The sequence below is a fragment of the Leucopleurus acutus genome, assembly GCF_964270905.1.
Source record: "Leucopleurus acutus genome assembly, chromosome: 6".
In the NCBI taxonomy this organism is placed as follows: Eukaryota; Metazoa; Chordata; class Mammalia; order Artiodactyla; family Delphinidae; genus Leucopleurus; species Leucopleurus acutus.
This window is the reverse complement of record NC_139149.1, coordinates 91,706,682-91,729,215: the sequence shown is the minus strand read 5'-3', so window position 1 is coordinate 91,729,215 and position 22,534 is coordinate 91,706,682. Positions and strand designations below refer to the sequence as shown.

The following is a 22,534-nucleotide window of genomic DNA, read 5'->3' as shown; positions in this document are numbered from 1 at the left end:
AGACAAATATTCCAATCTTACATGTAGAAGTCTTAATGCATGTATAGGCATTGATGTGGCAAAATTATATGGTGAGCTCACAGATAAAAACATTTTGATATAAAAACAGACCCATCTTAGGCAATTAAGGCAAATGGGACCTGGCCAAGAGCAAATAAAAACATGGTTTGGAATGTAAAAAATGCTAAATTAATTTTTAAATGAAACACGTTTCTATGAAAGTCACAAGAATTTTGAGGAAGTACGTTAATTTTTTAAATATATTCTTTGGGCGGTGCTTACTTTTTTTTTTATTAAACCCAATACGTTTTTAACACTTCATTATAACCATTGCATTGTTAAAGGATAGGAACTTTATGCTTTTTTAATGGCAGTAGAAGGGGAGAAAAGGGGACAGATAAGGCTGATGATAAACCTCTGGGCAGGTTAGAGGTGTTGCTGGTGATAATATCTCTGAAAAGGAAAGAGAAAAAGGGCTGCTGTGGACTGTGCCTCATCTGCCTGGGATTGCAGGTGACCTGAGGCAAGAGGAACACAGTAGCAGTAAACCTGCTTCATTCAGGTAGGTTGTGTCTGAGCTTTTGGTTGGCACTCTGATTTTTAGATTTCTAAATCTATACATCCAAGAATTCACCTTAGTGTTCTTATAGAAGCAATAAATAGGCAAATCTGGAGAATCTTTCTGTCTCTGCCACCATTAATCTCTAAAACGTTTTTTGAAGTTCTTTTCAATTCCATGCTGAAGAACTTGGGTACCACAAGTAAATCCATAGATTAAGAATTGGCTTTTCAGCAACAAGCAAGCATATGGATTATTTCTACACTGTCTTCTTTTTAAATGCTTAGAACCTATTGTTTCAATACAATAGGGTTTTTTTCAAAACGAAGATCAGTTCACAAAAATTCTACTTAGGTTTCTCAAAACCCTTAGACATTGATCATTACAATGAGGAAATTTTTTTTATTATTTCTGGAAGCCTATAAAGAAAGTGATGTACTATTATAAAAGAGAAATATCAGACTGTGGCATCAGATCAGAGGACATGGGTGATAGGACTTTCAGAGCATGGCTTATGGGTCTCCATTTGGTCAAACCAAGTACTAATAGACCACTCATTTCCACTTGGCAGTTCTCTTGACACTAGATGAGACTATTGAAAAGTGTCGGACAGAAATAGATGGAAAAAGCACTACCCTCACCCACTGAAGTATGGGACCAAAAGAATTTCCTTCTTTTATTTTTTTAAAATCTTTTACTTTAACTAAACTAAGAGGTAAACCAAGGCGAGGAAATACTCCAAATTTAGGTTAGAAAGTCAGCGTTAAGCTATGTAAAAAATGAGAACTCAGGATGGGATCAAGAAATTCAGTGAAATAAGGTAACTGCATTACTCCAAGAAAATGGCCATAAACAATTGTCATTTAGCTTCACATGAGATCCATATTTCCAGTAGGCATTTTGGTTGAGAATTTCTAAGCAGCAAGATTTAATTTTATCTTTGTTACCGTTTTCTCTCTGTTTTATCTTTAAAAAATTAGAATGAATAGCTTAGCTTTTAAAACTAAAACTATATTCCATGTCTGGCATTTTAATTGTAGAGGCCAAGGGAAACAGACATTTCAATTAAACATAAATATTTTCTTGGTAAGGTCAGGATAATGCAAATTAAGATGCACAGATATATCTCCTTTGAGGAACCACAGACCTCAAATGTAAAGGAAACCAAAATTTCTTAGGAAAAAATAAGTCTTTTCAGAAATAATTTGTAAATAAGAGACTGCCTCACTCATTCTTAACTAAAAGAAAAAAAAGTGACACAAGTGCCTTAATCATAAGCAGTAGAAGAGAGACATATGAGGTTAGAAAATGTTCTCTTTTGGTGAAATTTAACAATATTTATTAAACACCTATTATGTCACAGGCATGTTTCTAGATGCTCAGGGTAGGTAAGTACTAGCAAGACTCAGCTTTTGGTCTTAAGAAGCTACTGAGAGAAATCAACATGACATCATACAGTTAAGTGATGAAATGATAAGTGTTTTAATAGAGGTATACAGGGATTCTATGGAAGTTCCTATGAAATCAAAAAATTTGTGGGAGGCTTCATAATGGCAAAATGTGCTTTCAGTCTTGAAGGGCGTTCATGGTGGATAAGGGCGTAATTCTAATTACAAGATCAGCAACACTAAGACATGGGGGTAGAAGAGAACTGGCAACATGCTAGAAAATATCAAGGATGTTTCAGAATGCCAGAAATAGGAGAGTGGATGTGCTGCAGAGAAGCAAATGTCCAGATGATGAAGCATCTTGTCAGCCTGTGTAGGATAAATTTAAACATTATTAATGGTACATCACTGAGAAACTTTAAGCCAATGATGAATGAGAAAATGAGCCATAGGAAGGGTTACAGAAGGTTATGATCAGAAACAGGAAAAGTAGATAGATGGTCAATAATGTGATAATCAATGAGAGTGCATATAAGAATTTGAATTAAAGTAGTGCTGGTGGGATTGGAGATGGGGGAAGGATATAAGATATTTATTTTGAAACACAGGTAGGTCACTCAGTGCCCTACAGGTCATGCAAAATTCCCATCCTCATGAAAGTTACATTTTAATGAGGTAATCATATAGTTACCAAACACCTAATTAAAATATTAAATTTCATATGATTAAATATTAATTTATATTAAATTATTACATCTTGCATTTCATATATGAAATAGCCAAAATAATCTTGAGAAAGAAGAACAGAGCTGGAGGACTCACACTCCCTGACTTCAGACTATACTACAAAGCTACAGTAATCAAAACAGTATAATACTGGCACAAAAACAGACACAGATCAGTGGAACAGAATAGAGAAGCCAGAAATAAACCCACACACTTACGGCCAATCAATCCATGACAAAGGACGCAAGAATATAAAATGGAGAAAAGACAGTCTCTTCAATAAGTGGTGCTGGGAAAACTGGACAGCTACATGTAAAAAAATGAAATTAGAACATTCTCTAACACCAGATACAAAAATAAACCCAAAGTGGATTAAGGACCAAAATGTAAGACCAGATACTATAAAACTCCTAGAGGAAAACAGGCAGAACACTCTGACATAAATTGCAGCAATATTGTTTTGGATCCGTCTTCTAAAGTAAAGAAAATAAAAGCAAAAACAAACAAATGGGATCTAAATTACATAATATAGTTACTCAGGTCTGAAATGAGAAAATTATATAAAAATTATACATCAGTATGTTACTTCCCTACAGAGCTTCATTGAAGAACTTCCCTGCCCTCGTGCTCCATTCAAATAACACTTTTGTAGTGTATATTTAAATGATCCGTAGATATATGTCTATATATTATAGTTAAGTGTGCATGTATGTTATGTTATGTTATCTTAAATTACTCTATTTTTCAATTCCTCTTCCTTTTAAAACAAAGTTTCCTTTAGAATTCTTAGGTTTCAAAAGCAAGACCTGCTCTACTTGTAAACATATGCCAAAAAGGAATACACAAGCCTGAAACAAAGAGGCTTACACACTGCTTCCCAGTAGCAAGAACTTTCTAGTACCACAGCAGTCTGTCTTGGAAAAAAGTCTTTTTGATTGTTTTGGTCCTTTGCTCTTTATTCAAGATTGATTACTACCGGATCTTTCCTAGGGCGCTGTTCACAATGGTTTTAAATGACTCAAGCTTTGGCACCCCCTCACTAAAGTATTTGCTTTAGTGAATTCTAAATTTCTCTTACAGAGACTACAACTGTCTCGGAATCAAACTGCCTTCTGTAGTAATTACTGAGCACATGGTACAACAGGAGTCCTTGACATTCATTAAAAAAAGTGCAGCGGGTGGGTGAGGAAAAAAAAGAGTAAGAAAAATTAATCACAAGAAATTAGCATGTTTAAGTAAATCATTATAGTGCTCAGGAAGAAAGGTCTGACAGAGACACTCAGAAGGAATCAGCCTCCAGGTTCAGCCAAGTTGGAGTTTCGCTTATCACTTCTCATTCTTCTTATACAGGCTGACGCACTAAACCATTTTTCCTTATATACTTGCAGGAAGGTCCATTTTTATTAGGGTTCCTTCATTTTAAAATGCTCTCTGATGCCATGAGAACGTGATTAAATTGCTACCCATTCTTAAAGGGAAAAGGAGTTTTAATCTTCAAGGAAAAAACAGTGATCATACACTTACTGCAATGCAATATGCTCACAAAAACCCAAGCGTTCCACAGTCACAGGAACCTGAAGCTTTGCGACAGAATTATTAGCAGGTAAGTTGATTTTGCAGAATGTTTACCTGATTGAATGGCTTTTAAACAACACTGTAACACAATATTCTGGTCACATAAAATTATATGCACAGCTACCCTCCATATAAACAGCAATATTTACTACTCTCCAAATAAATGGTACTGATAAAACAAATAAAAAATATAATATGGGGCCTATATTATTTGTGAATTCATCCAAAAATCAAAATTCTTTAAAAATTTTTGCAAAGATACAAACTGTGGGTTTTTTCCTCAATATTTTACCTTTACTTTTCTTTAAAAGGGCACCTCTTTTTTCAGTTCAAAATGAGTTTTTACTTTACCATCCCAACTCAAGTCTTTTTATAATGCATTTTAGAAACTCATCAGAGTACAAATATTTATTTTGTTCTACAATGATGCTTTCTACATTTATCAATTAATAACTTGATTCTTTTAGCAAGCAGTTATTGAAGAAAACCAAGAGCAGTACCAGGCACTATGCTTTTTGAGCCATTATCCTTTTGGATACAACATTTATTTCTATAAGGTGCGTTTTAAAAAAATATCTTATTTGTGTACTACTGTATGAATTAACTTCGATAAACTGAAGTATCTCATATATTTACTATTTTAACATGATACTGAGATTATGATTCATAGTTTTATCTCTATGGTATGAATTATCTATGGTATCTATTCTTGTCAGGGCTTGAACTATTTGATCCATATGTTCAAATATATTAATTCCATAGACAGATTTTCTTTTGGTATAACAGAGACTGCTAGCAGTTTATCAAAATCTTTGTCTTCTTTTTCCTCAGCACACAGCAGGATTACATCACCTAACCTCCCTTGCAGTTAGACATGGTCACATGACCCAGCTCTAATGGAATGTGAGAAGACGTCATATGTTCACTGCTAGGTCTCACTTATACACATTTCCATGTGCTCCTCCTTGGTCTTTGCCCTTCTACCAGCTGGATGGAGACAATAACAAAGTCACAAATAAAAGGAGTCTGGATACCTAGTTGACTATGAAGAGGGAAGACAGCTTCCCAACCCAAACACTAAGCTAGGACTGTTAAATGAGCAAGAAATAAAGTGATAACACACTTCTGAATCTACTTGTTTTAGCAACTAGCCAATCCTAACTAATATAGTTGCAGAAAAGTTTGAAGAACTATATTATGAGATTAGAAAAAAAAAAGAATGAGACTAATAGAAGCAACAGGGTTAAATGAAAGAAATTTCAGTAACTATCCTCCATTTGTTGCCTACACAGCAAATCCCGACAGCACTAGGACAGCCCATGGGTGTTGGAGTGGGAGATGGAAGAGAGTCAACTTGAGGCAAGAGCATTTCCTGCTGCTCTTCCTAAATTACCTTCTTCATGCCCCTCACTTTTCCTGGTATGGATGGTGCAAAGAGCCCAGCCTTCAGGTTGGTCCTATTCAAATGCCTGCCTTGAGGCCAAGGTGGAGACAGAATTTGCAATCATTTTCAGAGAATCTTAGGACAGTTTGATGTTTGCCAAGGACAAAGTGAAAGCACTACCTTTCCTGAGATGATAGAAGACTTTACACCGGTCTATTTCCTGTCTCCACAGTCCTTCTTCATCCTCCCTTATTGTCTTCACTTTATCTTAGAACAGGTGGCCCTTGCTTTTGTTAATATTAATATCTCCACTTGTTCTTTAGCAGATCTTTTCCCTCCTCCTCCAAAGCTTCGTTTCCTTAAATATTCCCTTTTGGAATCACAGTGTCAGCTTCCTCCTTCCTTCTGACTATAAACATACTCTTTTTTCTTATCCACAACAAACAAACAATCACACACACAAGAGAAATGACAATTAAAAAACAATTACCATCATAAAACCTATTTTGTAAATCTGCTACCTTGGGCTACAGCTCATTTGTTTTTCACCTCTTTAACCCCTCATTTATATACCACCTACTCACTCTTTCAATCATTATTTACTCATTATTTATTGTTGTTATTAGCTATTAACAATTTGTTCAATATTAATTTGTTTCACATCGAATAACACGTTTCTGGAGGCACAAATATGATGAAGACAAAACTTTTGCCTTTGAGGACTTCACAGAGCTGGGGAGAAAGACAGATGAAAATAATTACACAGCAAGATGATTTTTCTGTAGTCTAGATACACTTAAAGGGCTATGAAAGTGCCTCCTCCCTCAAAAGGTACAATTAATACTACTTTTCAGGCTGGAGAAGAAAGCTTCATAGAAGGAATGACATTTGAATTGAAAAGACATAAGCTTTTGTAAGCCAGACAAGAGGAAAAAGAGTATTTAGGCAGGAGTCGCAGAAATAACAAAGGCAATAAGTAATGTGAGAAAAGCATGGTGTACAAAGAAATAATTAAGTTGAAGAAACAACAAGTAGTCTGCTGTGGTTAGAATGAAGGAAAGGCAATTGAGTGAGACAGGGATTGGAGATTGTCCAGAAGTGGCTACTTAGAGCCCTAGTTTGAAGGGTCTTTAGTGAGTTTGGACCTTTATATTATAGAAAAGTTTTAAATAGGGAAAAGAAGCGATATTATCTATATGAAAAAGTCACATGATGGAGAGTCAGGTTATACAAGAGTCAGGAAGAGGGAAGCTCATCAAAGGCCATTGAAAGCTTCAGGTAAATGTACTGGAGGCCCATACTGAAGGTTAAGAGAGTCCCGCACTTGCATTATGAAGTACCTCAGTGACCATAAAATAATTTTCCCTCTTCTGCTTAAGCAAAAAGTAGACTTATTGACTTTGACTCCTTCCCCAAATTGACTGAGAAAAGGCTACTGCAACAGGTCTACAGAAATTTCTAAAGGCAAACATCCAACAAGATTTGGCTTTTAAGACCTCCCACAGTAAGCCTCCCTTATTAAGTGACTTGTAGTCATGGCCAAATAAAAGAACTAAATGCATAATAACTATTACTTATTCTAAGCATTAGAAAAAGTGCTCATCAGCACCCAATTTTTGTCTTTTCCTATCTCCATCTGGCCAAACTGTTAAAAGGCAAGACTTAATAACAGTACCCTCATGAACGAGAACTAGAGCCTTTTGCAGCAGGTGGTGCCCACCTCTGCCTACAGAATTGCAGCCCAAACAATCTGCTGGGAATTGCAGAGAACTCAGTAGAATGTGCTTATGACTCAGCCTGTTAAGTAGGAGGACTGTCATTGTTATTTTAACTCCTGCCAGAGTATGTGGGCAATGCTCCCTCTTTCTGTCTTGAGTTAACCAAGAAACATCCCTCTTCAAAACCTCACCCCAGAATAGGTCCTTGCTCAGTTAGAGCCAGAACAGTTTGGGGTCTGGGTATGACTGCCAGCTGATAGTGCAGATTAGAAAAGGCTTTCATAAAGGGAACATCTGATATCCTAATTTACCAATAGAATTTTATTTTTAGAATGTTTAATCTGCCTTTAAAACTATTCACACAGAGCGCCACAGACCAGAGCTGAATGCTGATGAGACAGTAATCAGCACAAGTCAAGGTACTTATTTTCGGAAAGGATGGTGAAAATACCAGGGTTTCTTTCTCTTTCCCTTAACTCTTGGGGTATTGTGGTCCTCCTGTTTGTCTTTCTCTTGCCAAATGTTCTCAACAGTGTAAACGTTCATCAAGTGCTGCTCCTAAGGAATACTGTAAAAATGACACAAAAAAATCAGCCTATTTTACAGAATATTGTCTTAAAGGATAAACTTCACCCATCGATGTATGATGAAAAGATGTAAATCTATTCTGAAGATAAAGCAAAATCTAAGCAATGCCAGGTTGTGGCAAGTCTTAGTATTATGTAGACAAAAGACGGTGTGGAATAGGAAAATAAATATGTTCTGCTTTCAAAATGGTTTTCTCATTTCCACTCAGCTAATTTTTCTCTGTGTTTCTGGTGCTATAAATTACGATTCAAGATTACATATCGGTAGAATAAAATTCTGTCATAATGCTATAAAATCATGTGTCAAAAAGATGCAGGAAAGCTCCTGAGCATTCCAGAAGCAAGGGACTCTATTAAGACAAACTGAAAGAATCGTGAAAAGGGCAACAACCATCACTGGTGTGCGTGAAAGATAGCATGTGTATTCCAAAGTAACCTCTCTAGGCCTTCAAAAAGTGAGGGTCCACCAAGATAGAGATACCATTCTAGACACAGCTCAGAACATCACATAGTCTCTGCCCTCAGTGGGGAAAGAGAGGATGTTGAGATGACATCAGCGAGGTAGAAGATGTCAGCTTATATAGCACCTTCCTGGCCACAGCAGGAGTGTGGGTTTTCTTCTGACTATTAGGGGCAGTCATTGGTGGATTCTGAACAAAAGAGTCATATCAACTGATTTATAAAAGATCAGACTATGTGAACAATATATTATACAAAAGCAATACTGAGCACAGGAGGCTACTGCATTTGCTAAAATGAGAGAGAGTAGATTCCAATGATACAGGTAAAGACAATGAGAAATGATTAGATTCTGGACAGAGATGAGCTTGTTACTGCTATTATCTGAAATAAGGCTTAAGAAGGTCAAATAATATGCCTCTAATAAGTAGTGGAGGCCAGAAATAAAGCAATCATCAGGGTCGTTTCCTACACTTTAAATGTCTACATGGGACTTTTGTGTCAAAAAGATGCTGATATTCTATGAAGTAGTCAGACTTAAATGTTAGAGAGATATAACAACCTTTATACTAAGAACTACATGTATTAGGTTTGAAAAATTCAATTCTAAATTTTACAGAATTAGTAATATTAGCACATGATTATAAAGATTTTGTCATTTACAAAGCATTTGCACTCCTATTATCCCATTCAATGTTAGCACAGCAAAATAGAGATATCTAACAGTCACATTTATGATATCACTGAAGTGTCAACTACAAACGGGCACTCGCCATTGGCACTTGCCATCTACCTCTACAAGGATTAGATCAGGTACTGCAGCTGCTGATTTTCAACACCCCCTGAAAGGAGTTCAGGGTGGACAGCAGAAAGGAGGCATTCTGTGCTCCGGGGCGGGGGTGGGGGGTGGTGTAAACAGGCAGGACAGGTCTTCAGATAGTTAGATATTCTCAGGAGCCGATTTTATGAGCCCAATTCTTATATATTCTCAGATCTAGAAAAGCAGTAAAATCCTTCATGGTGACTTCTGCTTCCCGTGACTAACAGGAACCTGCACAAGACTAGCAGAAACCTTCTGTAAAAAAATGTGCTTGATTGCATGTATTCCCCCTTCACCAAAATCACGTATATACTGACCTTCCCCCCTGCCTCCTTGGAGCGGTTTCTCAGAGCTATCTGAAATGCTGTCTCCCCGGCTGCAGTCCTCATTTTGCCCCAAATAAAACTTAACTAACAACTCTCATGTTGTGCATTTTTTAAGTCGACAGAAGGAATCTTTGCCATCCTCAGTAGTTTGTTTTCTTTTTTTAACATCTTTATTGGAGTATAATTGCTTTACAGTGGTGAGTTAGTTTCTACTGTATAATAAAGTGGATCAGCTATACGTATACATATACCCCCATATCTCCTCCCTCTTGCTTCTCCCTCCCACCCTCCCTATCCCACCCTTCTGGTTGGACACAAAGCACCAAGCTGATCTCCCTGTGCTATGCGGCTGCTTCCCACTAGCTATCTATTTTACATTTTGTAGTGTATATATAAGTCCATGCCACTTTCTCACTTCGTCCCAGCTTACCCTTCCCCCTCCCTGTGTCCTCAAGTCCATTCTCTATGTCTGCGTCTTTTTCCTGTCCTGCCGCTAGGTTCTTCAGAAGCATTTTTTTTTTTTTTAGATTCCATATATATGTGTCAGCGTATGGTATTTGTTTTTCTCTTTCTGACTTACTTCACTCTGTTTGACAGTCTCTAGGTCCATCCACCTTGCTACAAATAACTCAGTTTCATTTCGTTTTATGGCTGAGTAATATTCCATTGTGTATACGTGCCACATCTTCTTTATCCATTCATCTGTTGATGGACACGTAGGTTGCTTCCATGTCCTGACTATTGTAAATAGAGCTGCAATCAACATTGTGGTACATGACTCTTTTTGAATTATGGTCTTCTCAGGGTATATGCCCAGTAGTGGGACTGCTTGGTCATATGGTAGCTCTATTTTTAGTTTTTTGAGGAACCTCCATACTGTTCTCCATAGTGGCTGTATCAATTTACACTCCCACCAAGAGTGCAAGAGGGTTCCCTTTTCTCCACACCCTCTCCAGCATTTATTGTTTCTAGATTTTTTGATGATGGCCATTCCGACTCGTGTAAGGTGATACCTCATTATAGTTTTTTGTTTATTTGTTTGTTTGTTTTGGGGGTACAAAGGCTTCTCACTGTTGTGGCCTCTCTTGTTGCGGAGCACAGGCTCCGGACGCGCAGGCTCAGTGGCCATGGCTCATGGGCCTAGCCGCTTCGCAGCATGTGGTATCTTCCCAGACCAGGGCACAAACCCGTGTCCCCTGCATCGGCAGGCAGACCTCTCAACCACTGTGCCACCAGGGAAGCCCCTCATTATAGTTTTGATTTGCATTTCTCTAATGATTAGTGATGTTGAGCATCCTTTCATGTGTTTGTTGGCACTCTGTATATCTTCTTTGGAGAAATGTCTATTTAGGTCTTCTGCCCATTTTTGGATTGGATTGTTTGGTTTTTTTTTGATATTGAGCTGCATGAGCTGCTTGTATATTTTGGAGATTAATCCTTTATCAGTTGCTTCATTTGCAAATAATTTCTCCCATTCTGAGGGCTGTCTTTTGGTCCTGTTTATGGTTTCCTTTGCTGTGCAAAAGCTTTTAAGTTTCTTATGTCCCATTTGTTTATTTTTGTTTTTGTTTCCATTTCTCTAGGAGGTGGGTCAAAAAGGATCTTGCTGTGATTTATGTCATAGAGTGTTCTGCCTATGATTTCCTCTAAGAGTTTTATAGGGCCTGGCCTTACACTTAGGTCTTTAATCTATTTTGAGTTTACTTTTGTGTATGGTGTTAGGGAGTGTTCTAATTTCATTCTTTTAAATGTAGCTGTCCAGTTTTCCCAGAACCACTTATTGAAGATGCTATCTTTTCCCCATTGTATATTCTTGCCTCCTTCATCAAAGATAAGATGACCATATGTGCATGGGTTTATCTCTGGGCTTTCTATCTTGTTCCATTGATCTATATTTCTGTTTTTGTGCCAGTAGCATACTGTCTTGGTTACTGTAGCTTTGTAGTATAGTCTGAAGTCAGGGAGCCTGATTCCTCCAGCTCTGTTTTTCTTTCTCAAGATTGCTTGGGCTATTCAGGGTCTTTTGTGTTTCCATACAAATTGTGAAATTTTTTGTTCTAGTTCTGTGAAAAATGCCAGTGGTAGTTTGATAGGGATTGCACTGAATCTGTAGATTGCTTTGGGTAATATAGTCATTTTCAAAATGTTGATTCTTCCAATCCAAGAACATGGTATGTCTCTCCATCACTTTGTGTCATCTTTAATTTCTTTCATCAGTGTCTTATAGTTTTCTGCATACAGGTCTTTTTTCTCCTTAGGTAGGTTTATTCCTAAGTATTTTATTCTTTTTGTTGCAGTGGTAAACGGGAGTGCTTCTTTAATTTCTCTTTCAGATTTTTCATCATTAGTATATAGGCATGCAAGAGATTTCTGTGCATTAATTTTGTATTCTGCTACTTTACCAAATTCATTGATTAGCTCTAGTAGTTTTCTGGTAGCATCTTTAGGATTCTCTATGTATAGTGTCATGTCATCTGCAAACAGTGACAGTTTTACTTCTTCTTTTCTGATTTGGATTCCTTTTATTTCTTTTTCTTCTCTGATTGCTGTGGCTAAAAATTCCAAAACTATGTTGAATAATAGCGGTGAGGGCTTCCCTGGTGGCACAGTGGTTGAGAGTCTGCCTGCCAATGCAGGGGACACGGGTTCGTGCCCCGGTCCGGGAAGGTCCCACATGCTGCGGAGCGGCTGGGCCCGTGAGCCATGGCCGCTGAGCCTGCGTATCCGGAGCCTGTGCTCCGCAATGGGAGAAGCCACAACAGTGAGAGGCCCGCATACTGAAAAAAAAAAAAAAAAAGTGGTGAGAGTGGGCAACCTTGTCTTGTTCCTGATCTCAGTGGAAATGGTTTCAGTTTTTCACCATTGAGAATGATGTTGAATAGCTTGTTTTCTCTCTCTGGGTAGATACTGTGTCTTCCTTACTTTTCTAACACCAGTCCCCTCAACTCCCATAAATGAATCCTAATAATATTGGTGGAATAAATGAAACTGCAATTTAGGTATCAAACAGGTTAAGTTTTCCCCATTCTTTTTCTGGTAGGAGTATAGCTTTGAAGTCTGAGAGAGATGAATTTGAATCTGAGCTCTGCAATCACTATATGATGGTAGTAAGTTACCCAATATATATTGGTCTTGATTTCCCATCTGCAAAATTGCATTGCACTTGTGACCTGCAAGCTTGCATCAAATCTTACAGGTACTCATATTTGCTCAGCAAGGGTTAGTTAATCTCTTCTTTCTCTCCCAACTCCGTCAGAGTAGTAATTTATTCCCTTCAGAAAATAAAATTGTTATGAAATATTCTATGTCTATAAATATTATTCTATATTGATATTTCTTTTACCTTAAACGAATTGTAACATTAAATGTAGTGATAGAGAAAACTTAAAAAAAATCCTTTTATAAAGTTTCTCTCATGATTTTTGAAGGGCATATGAACAGATAACATGGGCCAAACAAAAGTGTTTTTCTTTTATGTATCTTTCAAATTTCAAGGGTAGTATTTACATTGTTTTTGGGAATAGTATTTCACCTATGGGGAAATAACACAAATTTCAATATTGTGTTATGGCAAAAGCAGTAAAACATATGAGTACCATTAGTTAGCAATATCCTTACAGCCAAAAAAACAAAACAACAACAAAAAAATCTTTTCTAATAGGAAAAAATGAAGCAAACAGAATTGGCATGATATCACATATTAAGATATTTGGATCTCTTATATAGAAATCTGGGAGAAGCTTTGAAAGCCATACTTAAACCATTTTAGCATTAAACCTTCAAAATGCTGAAAGTTGTTTAGAAATAATAGTTAATAATACTGAGCACCAGACGATTGAAACATTACAATGAGTCAACTTTACCACAGACTGAGTCAACCAGATCTTTATGTATCAATATGGATGAATCTCTAAATATAATGTTGGGTGAAGGCAAGGTGCAAAAGAATATCTGCAGTATGATGCCATTTATACAAACTTTCAAAATGTAAATGATTATACGGGACATTGTTTCATATATATGTCATTAAATTTAGGACATCATTAAACATAGGAAGGTTATATCATCTTCAGGATTATGACACATTTTAGGAAGAAGGGAAAGGTTTATTTCTTTAGAAAAGATTTCAACAAAGCTGAATGTTAGCATTTTTTCAAATTCATGTGGCTGATACTCAGGTATTTCTTATAATATTTCCCATATTTCACTTTGGAAATTTTGTAAGCTTTCTTGATTAAAAATAAAATAATAAAGAAATAATGAAAAGAGAAAAGTGCATACTGCTACAGCGGATTTAAGACTGGATATTCAGTACTTCCAGTAACAAGAGATTACATGAAAATGCAGCCTTCATTTCCTAGAATAAGAAATCATTCATCTGTACTCTTTCTGAAATATTATTCTGCTTTTATCAGAGGAATTTTGAGTTCAAAGACGTAACATGAAAGAAAATATTCTTTCTGCTTGTAAACTGAGCTAAAGTGTACACACTCCTTTATTTACTCATGCAACAACTGTAAAGTAACAAGTACAAACCTAAAATAAACGGTTCCCTGCCATCTCTTTGGGTAAGTGCATTGTCCTTTTTTCTTCCTTAATCAGAGAGAACCAACTCAACACAAACAAGAATCTGATGACTAGGCATTTCTACCACAACTAGCCTCACACTAATAGCTGGGCTGACATTCTTTCCAGTGCCTTGATCCCAGATCCCAGGATACAACCTTGGGTGAACTTCTATACCTATACCTACCTACCTCCTCTCTCTCTGCCTCACGCCCCTAATTTATAAAAGGAGCACCCTTATGTCTACTCACAGGGTTGTTATACAGAATAAATGGTTTAGTTTATGTGAAGTAAGTCATGTAGGATCACAAATGGCACATAGTAAGTGTTGAGAAGACACTATTGGTATTGTTAACCATAGCAGGAGAGACAGGCTTAGTTCAATCCTCATATCAGAGAAAGAGTTTTTCATTCATTTACTATGAAATCATTCAAAGCATTATGAAATGCTATTTTAATAATCCTAAGTCTATTAGCTGTAGAATGCATGTATAGTTTTCCCTTATCAAAATGAATTGATACTTATTTAATAAAGATTTTTTTAAAAATGTGGTTAACAAAGGTTTAGTTTCCACAATTGTGGGTTAACTCTTTTATTGTAGAGAGGATAGGGTCTTACCTATTCAAAGAAGTAGTAAAATGGTAAAGTTTGTTATATTGTGTTCTCAAAGGGTTGATAATATGTTCTGGTTTCTTTCTGTAAAAAAAAGAAGTTAGGAAATTAATAATTTAATCTCTGATCCATGTATATCAATTACATCATGTAGGTCAATACTAAATTCAACTCATGGCTTTATTCTTATATTGGGTAACTGAGACTATGAGATAAATTTCATGATGGTTCCTTATAGTCATACACTGAGCTAGGTCCTTTCCTGAGTGTTTCGAATAGAGAAGTGAAAATGCTAACTGTTGCAGATTTTTTCTTACTTTTTAGCTTCACTCCAGTGAAGCTTTTAAAAAGAAAAAATAATATTTTAAATTGTTTTCAGCTAATAAATAGTAGGCAATTGTATTGTCTCCCAAGAGAATATATTTGTCCTGGTAAATTGTTAATTACATCCAGTAAGCTTTAAAGCACTGGGCCTCTAGCCCAGTCTGCACTGATTCTCTACAGCACAGGATGGAAGGGAATTTTTTAACAACTAATTACATTTTCTGTCTAGAGTACTAAACTTATTTTGACATTCAGAATCCTAACAGTCATTCTGGATTAGTAGTTCTGCTTAGAAATTCCACTAGAACAATACAAAGTATTTCTTACTGAAATAAACACAATTACTAGAAGGCACTAGCTTTGTTTTGTACCTTATAAGCCATTCAGGTGTACTCGCCCTCAATACATGAGTGTATTAAATGCAAGGGGCAGAGCTGAGCCTCATTTTTAAGTCCTGCTCTCTTACAATAGATGTCTAAATCTACACATCACTATGTGTCTCCACCAAGGACTGTGCGATTTTCACATCTGGTAAAACAGACCCCATCCTGTTCTCAAGGAAGATGTTGCTCTACTAGTAAGGAGCCCTAAGAGTTAAACTGAGAGCTGTTAATTCTTCTTCAAGACCCAGAAGGAAAGGTAAACTTGGAAAGACATAAAGCAGGTGCCTCAGTTCTTCTCTGTGACCCTTCAAAGAAAAATGTGTATATGGATATGAGCAGACAAGGTTCTGATTCAAAAGTGACAAACACTGACTGGGCCAGGACCTGTATTAAGTGCTTTTACATGTATTAGCTTACTTAATCTGTGAGCATTCACATACAATGTACAGTAGCAAACAAATCTATTAACGCATATTAAAGATAGAAAGGCTTAACATTTAAAAAAAATAAAGAAAATTCTGCAGGCAAGAAGAAACACAGTAGAATTTTCCATTCCCTCAAATAACTTGATAGATATTTTAGGGAAAAAAAATTTGACTACCCAGACCTCTGTACACAGCTATTTTTTCCTTTAGTCCAGCTCAGTCGTTCTCAAATTTGGAATATATATAACATTATTATACAGAGTGCTATACACAATAACAAGACTCTACAATATAGAGTTCTATGCACAATAACAAGACTAAAGAACTTTTCTTTTTGCAAATGCTCGATGACTTTTGTTGAATTGTTAATGATTTCAATAACTGGAAACAACATCAATAAATTAGTTAAATAAATGACAATACATTTGAAGACTAGAATATTTTGCAGCTTTTAAACAGTATCAACTAGCATTATGAGTACTGGTATGAAAAGATAACCAAAATATAAAACAAATGTTTAAACAGAACGTAAAGTGAAAATAGCAAGTTGGAGAATGCTACACATATAGTAAGACTAAAGAATTTTTAAGGGTAGTTTTGATCAAAAGCAAATTAAACCTCACAAGTTGGTTTTAGAACAAAAAGAAAATGGTAAATCAGCTCTGGACCTTGTTCAGAAAGAAAGAGTTTTTGGGTAATTAATCAATGAATACTGAATAAAATATCATCCTTTATTTCTTCTTTAAGTTCCTTCTTTTCCTTAAATTCTTTAACATGCATAGTTTTTTCACTTCATCTTCATGATTTTCAAATTAATGTGCACACACATGTATGTGTGCAAGTACAAAATTATATATGTGTGCATGTATACTTTACTCTAGTAAAAATAAGAAAAATAGGAATTCTCTAAGAACAGGGGTCAGCTAACTATGGCCAATGGACCCAGTCCATCCTGATGCTGCCTGTTTTTCCAAATATAGTGTTCTGGGCACACAGCCACATCCATTCATTTCCTTGTTGTCTATGGCTGCATTCATGCTCCACTGCCAGAGCGGAGTAGTTGTGACAGAGACCGTGTGGTCCTTTATATATTTACGTATCACCCCAAATATTTACTATCTGGCCCTTTATAGAAAATGTTTGTTTACACCTGCTATCAAGGAACATGTTCGTCATTTGAGTAATACTAAAAACAATATTGAAAAATAATCCCCTGTCTTTTAAAGTTTTTCCAAAATTTAACTCAACAGTTATATATGAATGAGAGAAATTCCAGCCTTAAACACTTAAAAACTAATTTAATTCCAACAGAACTGGAGAATTATGGGCCAAAGGATGAGATGATTATTTGAAAGTTGACCGTGCCCTGCCCAGTACCTATTAGTCATAAAAATAATACCCCATTTACCCATCATCCAGACTTTTGTGTGGTTTTTTTTGTTTGTTATAAAATTAAAATGACTATCTTTTTTCTAGGCTTTATTTTATGAGAAAAAGATAAATGCCATCTGGGAATTATTATTATTATTTTTTTTAGTTAATTGTTTATTTGTTTTATTTTGGGCTATTTTGGGTCTTCGTTGCTGCACACAGGCTTTCTCTGATTGTGTTGAGCAGGGGCTACTCTTCATTGCAGTGTGCGGGCTTCTCATTGTGGTGGCTTCTCTTGTTGCGGAGCACGGGATCTAGGCATGCAGGCTTCAGTAGTTGTGGCACACAGTCTCAGTAGTTGTGGCTCACGGGCTCTAGAGCACAGGCTCAGTAGTTGTGGCACACAGACTTAGTTGTTCCACAGCATGTGGGATCTTCCCGGACCAGGGCTCGAACCCATGTCCCCTGCATTGGCAGGCGGATTCTTGACCACTGCACCACCAGGGAAGTCCCTGGGAATTATTTTTAAAAAGGAACTTATGGCCTATTCCATAAGGCACATAAAATCGAATAGTCATTTTAAATTAACACAGTGCAGTTAGAGGTGATCATTTTTATTCCATACCAAAAGGTTTAAATTAACACAGTTTTTGTTAAGAATATTATTTGGCACAGTTTTAGTATTTGATATATTATATAGACGGGCTGCAACACCCCTAAAATAATATTAGCAAACACTTACACAGCACTTATTATGTGCCAGACAATGTTCCAAGCACTTCATATACATTAATTCACTTATTCCTCACAATCACCCTCTAAGGAGGCAACTGTTGTTATCCCCATTTTACAGATGAGAAAACTGAGATCAAGAGACTTTAAATACCCTTCCCAGCATGACACAGCTAGAAAACAGTCAAGCCTTTCAGCCTTTATAGACCCTGAGAGTTGGTTTTAGATCTTCAACTCTGGTTAACGACAAGTTCAGACATAAAGGCTTTGTGGCTTCTCTGAGAAGTGGTATTTCACCAATGAAAATTGCAGTTTACTGGAAATACTTAGCACATCTATTATTCGGTATATTCAGCTTCTTGAACAAATTGAAATTTACTCAGCTGCTTCATTATTTCTGTCAGGTTTGCTTATGCCACTTTCCAGAGCTTCTTAGAGCTGGGTCTGAACATTGTCAAGAATCATGACTGACACCTGACAAAATCAACTGGTCGACAATGATGTTTAAGGGCTGCCTACCCATGATAGAGAACAGGATGTGCACTGGCATCACAAAGTAAGATGTGAATCATTTAAGGAGGAACCCAAGATAAACACTTGTTCAGCTATAAACAAAATCAGCTTTTATCAGCTGGTTACTCAGATAAATAGGACATGCAGTCAATGCACTTAGGCTGCATATAATCCACGTTTGGCTGTGGTATATTTATATGCAAGTTATGCGACACCTATAGGGTTGACGTTAGAATGATAAATTCATGCAGACTTTCAGAATCTCGTAAAGAAAATATTGCCAAGGCGTGGTTTTCCCAACTGATGTAAGAACCCAAGTTTCATTAAGCAACAAAGTAATGATGAAACCTTTCCTGGATTGCCAGACCAGGATATACTTTTCATTAACCTTTGAAATACATTCTAGCATTAAGTATCATTTGCTTATTTTTCACATTTCGACAGACTTTGTTAGGTAACCTAAAAGCTGAGATGCTTGAAGTTGCTGGATAATCCTGAATAGCATTTCTGCCGGCTAAGCTTAACCTCATTGGCTAGCGTTAGCCTACTCGGTTAGCTCTCAAATAAACAATATTAACATCATTCTCCACCTCTATCAATCTGCTTTATGAGGTTTTGAACAGTTCATGTAATTCAGTGCACTTGTCCAGGATAACAAGATTTCAACTAAATTGCCAATACCGCTGGGAAAATATCCACAATCCAAGCAGTCTTGAAATAGGAGAGCAGCTACCAACATAAACCATTTAGTCGAACATACTACTAAACCATTTCTATTCCCTAAAGGTTCAGAAGCATTAGCACTGGTTATTTGTGGGTAGCTGAAAGTCACAGTGAACCAAACTGATAGTTGGACAGATCAGAGAAAAGATCTTCCTTTCTTAGCGCTTTTGCCAAAGTTCTTTTAGGAGAACATTATGTTTCTTGCAAAGGAAACATGCTTAAAAACATACACTGGAAAGAACTAAGGACAGTTAACACAAGCCCTATTCAGAACATATGGTCTCCAGTTGACCAGAGAATCTAGGTAAGATAGACAGTAAGAATTTCCCCTTTTAATCCCCAAACCTGCTACTCCAGGCTATCGCCAAGGACTAGCTGACTGCATGAAGGTGACAATAGAAATTATCTAGTCTTGTCCAAAGAATCTCAACATAATTCAGGGCAGTAAAAATAGGCTACAAATAGGTGAAGGGTAAAGGACTGGATTAGTCAGAAAAGCCAGTCAAGTTTCTGAGTCTTCACAAAATAAAGGTTTATATACTGTTCATACAAATCCTGATGTGAGTAGGGTAACTCTCCTGGTGGAGACCCAGTAATCTGACTGTATTCTTCTCATTGCTCAACTAACTCATGGCCTCAAGATTGCTGCAGCAGGAAAGGAAGCCATCTGGAGGGCTGTGCATTGGTTCCTCCATGCTTTAACAGAAGGGACACAGCTCACTGCCTCTCACAGCCTCCTGGACTGAACCAACAACACGGCTCTGCCTCAGTGCAAGGTGCTGAGAAACAGGGAAGACACATGGAGGTTTGCTGAGCAGTACGAGTCTCCACTGCATGAGGGACAAAGGCATGATGAGATGCCCAGTGGCTGTTTTAGGGCCCTGTTTAGATTCCTTCCTTGTTGAGAAGTGTTGAAAAGAAATAATGCTTAGTGATATCAGCTAAAAACTTGTTTTGCTAAATTAACACATGATGACTCTGATTGTGTGTGTGTGTGTGTGTGTGTGTGTGTGTGTGTGTGTGTGTCTATAAATAAATAAATAGATAGATAAATAAATAAGTAAATATTTTATTTTCTTAACATGAATTGGCACTGCAATATAGACAACCTTGGGGAGCAAGAGGCCACCTGTCAGTGTTTTCACTTGCTGATGTATTGCACTGATGTTTTCTGCTCAGAATCAGATACAGCTGAAGAACTAACTAACTTCTTTGCTTGACAGAAAGCCATCTGTTCATTTGTTTCTAATTTTTATACAAACACTAACCGTTTTAAAAATGGCAGAATAAGTTAATGCAGACGCTCAGGTTCATGAGGTGTAAGGGAAGGGACTGGGTGGGGAGGGGCACAAAAGGAAACAAGGCTGCCACGAAAATTATCGTGCCAGATGTCACATAATGATTTTACTCTCATGTTCAAAACTTTTCTGTCAAAGTGATAAAGACTAAGTTTCTTGGCCTGGCCTCAAGGGCTTCCATACTGTGACTATACTCTACTTTTTCAAGTTTATCCCCAACTTTCTACCATCATAAGCGCTCACAGGCTTCTTAGACTAGTTATTTTGTAGACCTATTAATTGCCCTTTTCTTTGCAGCTTCATATTTTTCTTCCCTTCTGCAAAGTCCTCTTCTTTTTCTTTTCCGTGTCTTCTTGCCTCCCTGCCTCCCTCTCTTCTCTCCCTTCCTTACGCCCTCTAGGTTTGGCAACACCTTGTGGAACTGAAGCCCTCTTCTCTAAGATCCACCCCCACCCTCCCATCACCTCCAAGAATGCCCACTGCTGCCTGGTTCTTGTTTTTATCACTTATTTGGCATTCATATGAACTACTTTGTGTTGTTACTTAAGCTTATTGAAATGGAAACAAGTTCACATCCCCACCCTTTTTTTCTGCTTTATTTCACTTCTAGAAGTCATTGGTTTCTATCAAATATATGAATTTTTTTTCATAGTACTTTGAGTTCAAAACAAATACAAATGAAGGACAAAAAATATTAAGCCATATAAGAATATACAACGCACTTCAAGTAAGGCTGCCATACTATTAAATTGTCTTAGCAATTTACACTTCTATTTCCTTACACCAGCAGCAGCACTGTGTACTATTAATTTGTTTAATGTCTGCCCCCCTCGCCTCAACTAATCTGCAAGCTCTAGATGGCCAGGGGCCATTTTCTTTTGTATGTACTCTCTTTTGTATTACTGTACTCCCTGGCTGGGAGCAAGTACTTAATAACTATTCATCAAATGAATGAAAAATTGAAGTATGTACTCCCAAAAGGGAAAAGTATGCTGATACTTTAATTGTGAGTATATGAACGCCTCTGTTTCAAGCAGTGAAATCTCCTTATCTACCTGGCTTACTGTTTTCCTGATTTGAAAGTGGGTTCAATGAATGAAAGAATGATAGCAGTTTATTTCCCTAAACATTCTGGTTAGAACTTGGTTAAATTAGACCTTTGAAATAAAAATAACACAAACTTTAGATATGAAAGCTGTTTTGCAATCCTGGCCTATCACCTCCTGGCTGTGGAATACTGGGCAGAACTTCTGACTTTTTGGATCCTCAGTTGTATCATCAGTAAAACAGAGATTATCCATGCTATTTCCCTTACAGAGCTGCTGCAAGAATTAAATAAAATCATCTGTAGAAAAGTGCTCTGACAATTGTGGGAAATTGTGATGTGTCAATATCAGTCTTCAAATAGTAGTTCTTCACCACTTAGCACAATGACATACACTTGCGAAGAGATTAGGTATTAACTTGAACAAACCTCATGACAATCCAAGATTTCTTAGCTTCAACTCTTCTCTTTACTTTCGCTCAGCTGCCAAATCCCTTTTGTAAGTTCTTAGGACACAGGATGTCTTTGGGAAGGACTGTGTCAGATAAAGAAAGAATCTCATTCACTAATAGCCCCAAGCTCACCTGCTGGGAGCCATCTGTCAACCTGCAGCAGCTATAGAGGTTTCACCAGGAAGGCATTTGGCTGAACCCGGGTGACAGAGCATCAGGCTATTTTTGAGGTCACAGTGAGCACCAAAATTCCAGCTGTGGCCTAAAGAAAGAAGAATTCAGCCCACTGGTGATGTTCTTTGCCTGAGCTTCTGCACTCTCTGAGGATGACATTCTTGACTGCTGTTATCATTCTAAAAGGCATGCATTTAGAAAAGAAGACTTCCACCAGAGAGAGGAAAATACATGCTGTGCTAATAGTCATCTGACCAGAAAAATAAAATTCTGGCAAATCTACTTTTCATCCGAAGAGCTGAAAGCTCTGGAAGCAGAGGGATTTCATCAACTTACTGGAGTGTTGGGGAGGAGTTTACAATTAAGGGTGATC

The 22,534-nt window shown here is 37.1% G+C and overlaps 1 protein-coding gene across 1 annotated transcript in view; it reads right to left on the bottom strand.

Annotated features, from left to right (window-relative positions):
- MAP2 (microtubule associated protein 2) overlaps positions 1–22,534 on the bottom strand; it is a gene marked incomplete at its 3' end in the record, with an annotated part of 271,023 nt that overhangs the window by 86,159 nt on the left and 162,330 nt on the right. Inside the window, exon 3 of the mRNA XM_082841679.1 lies at positions 14,728–14,805. The remainder of the gene's footprint in view (positions 1–14,727; positions 14,806–22,534) is intronic.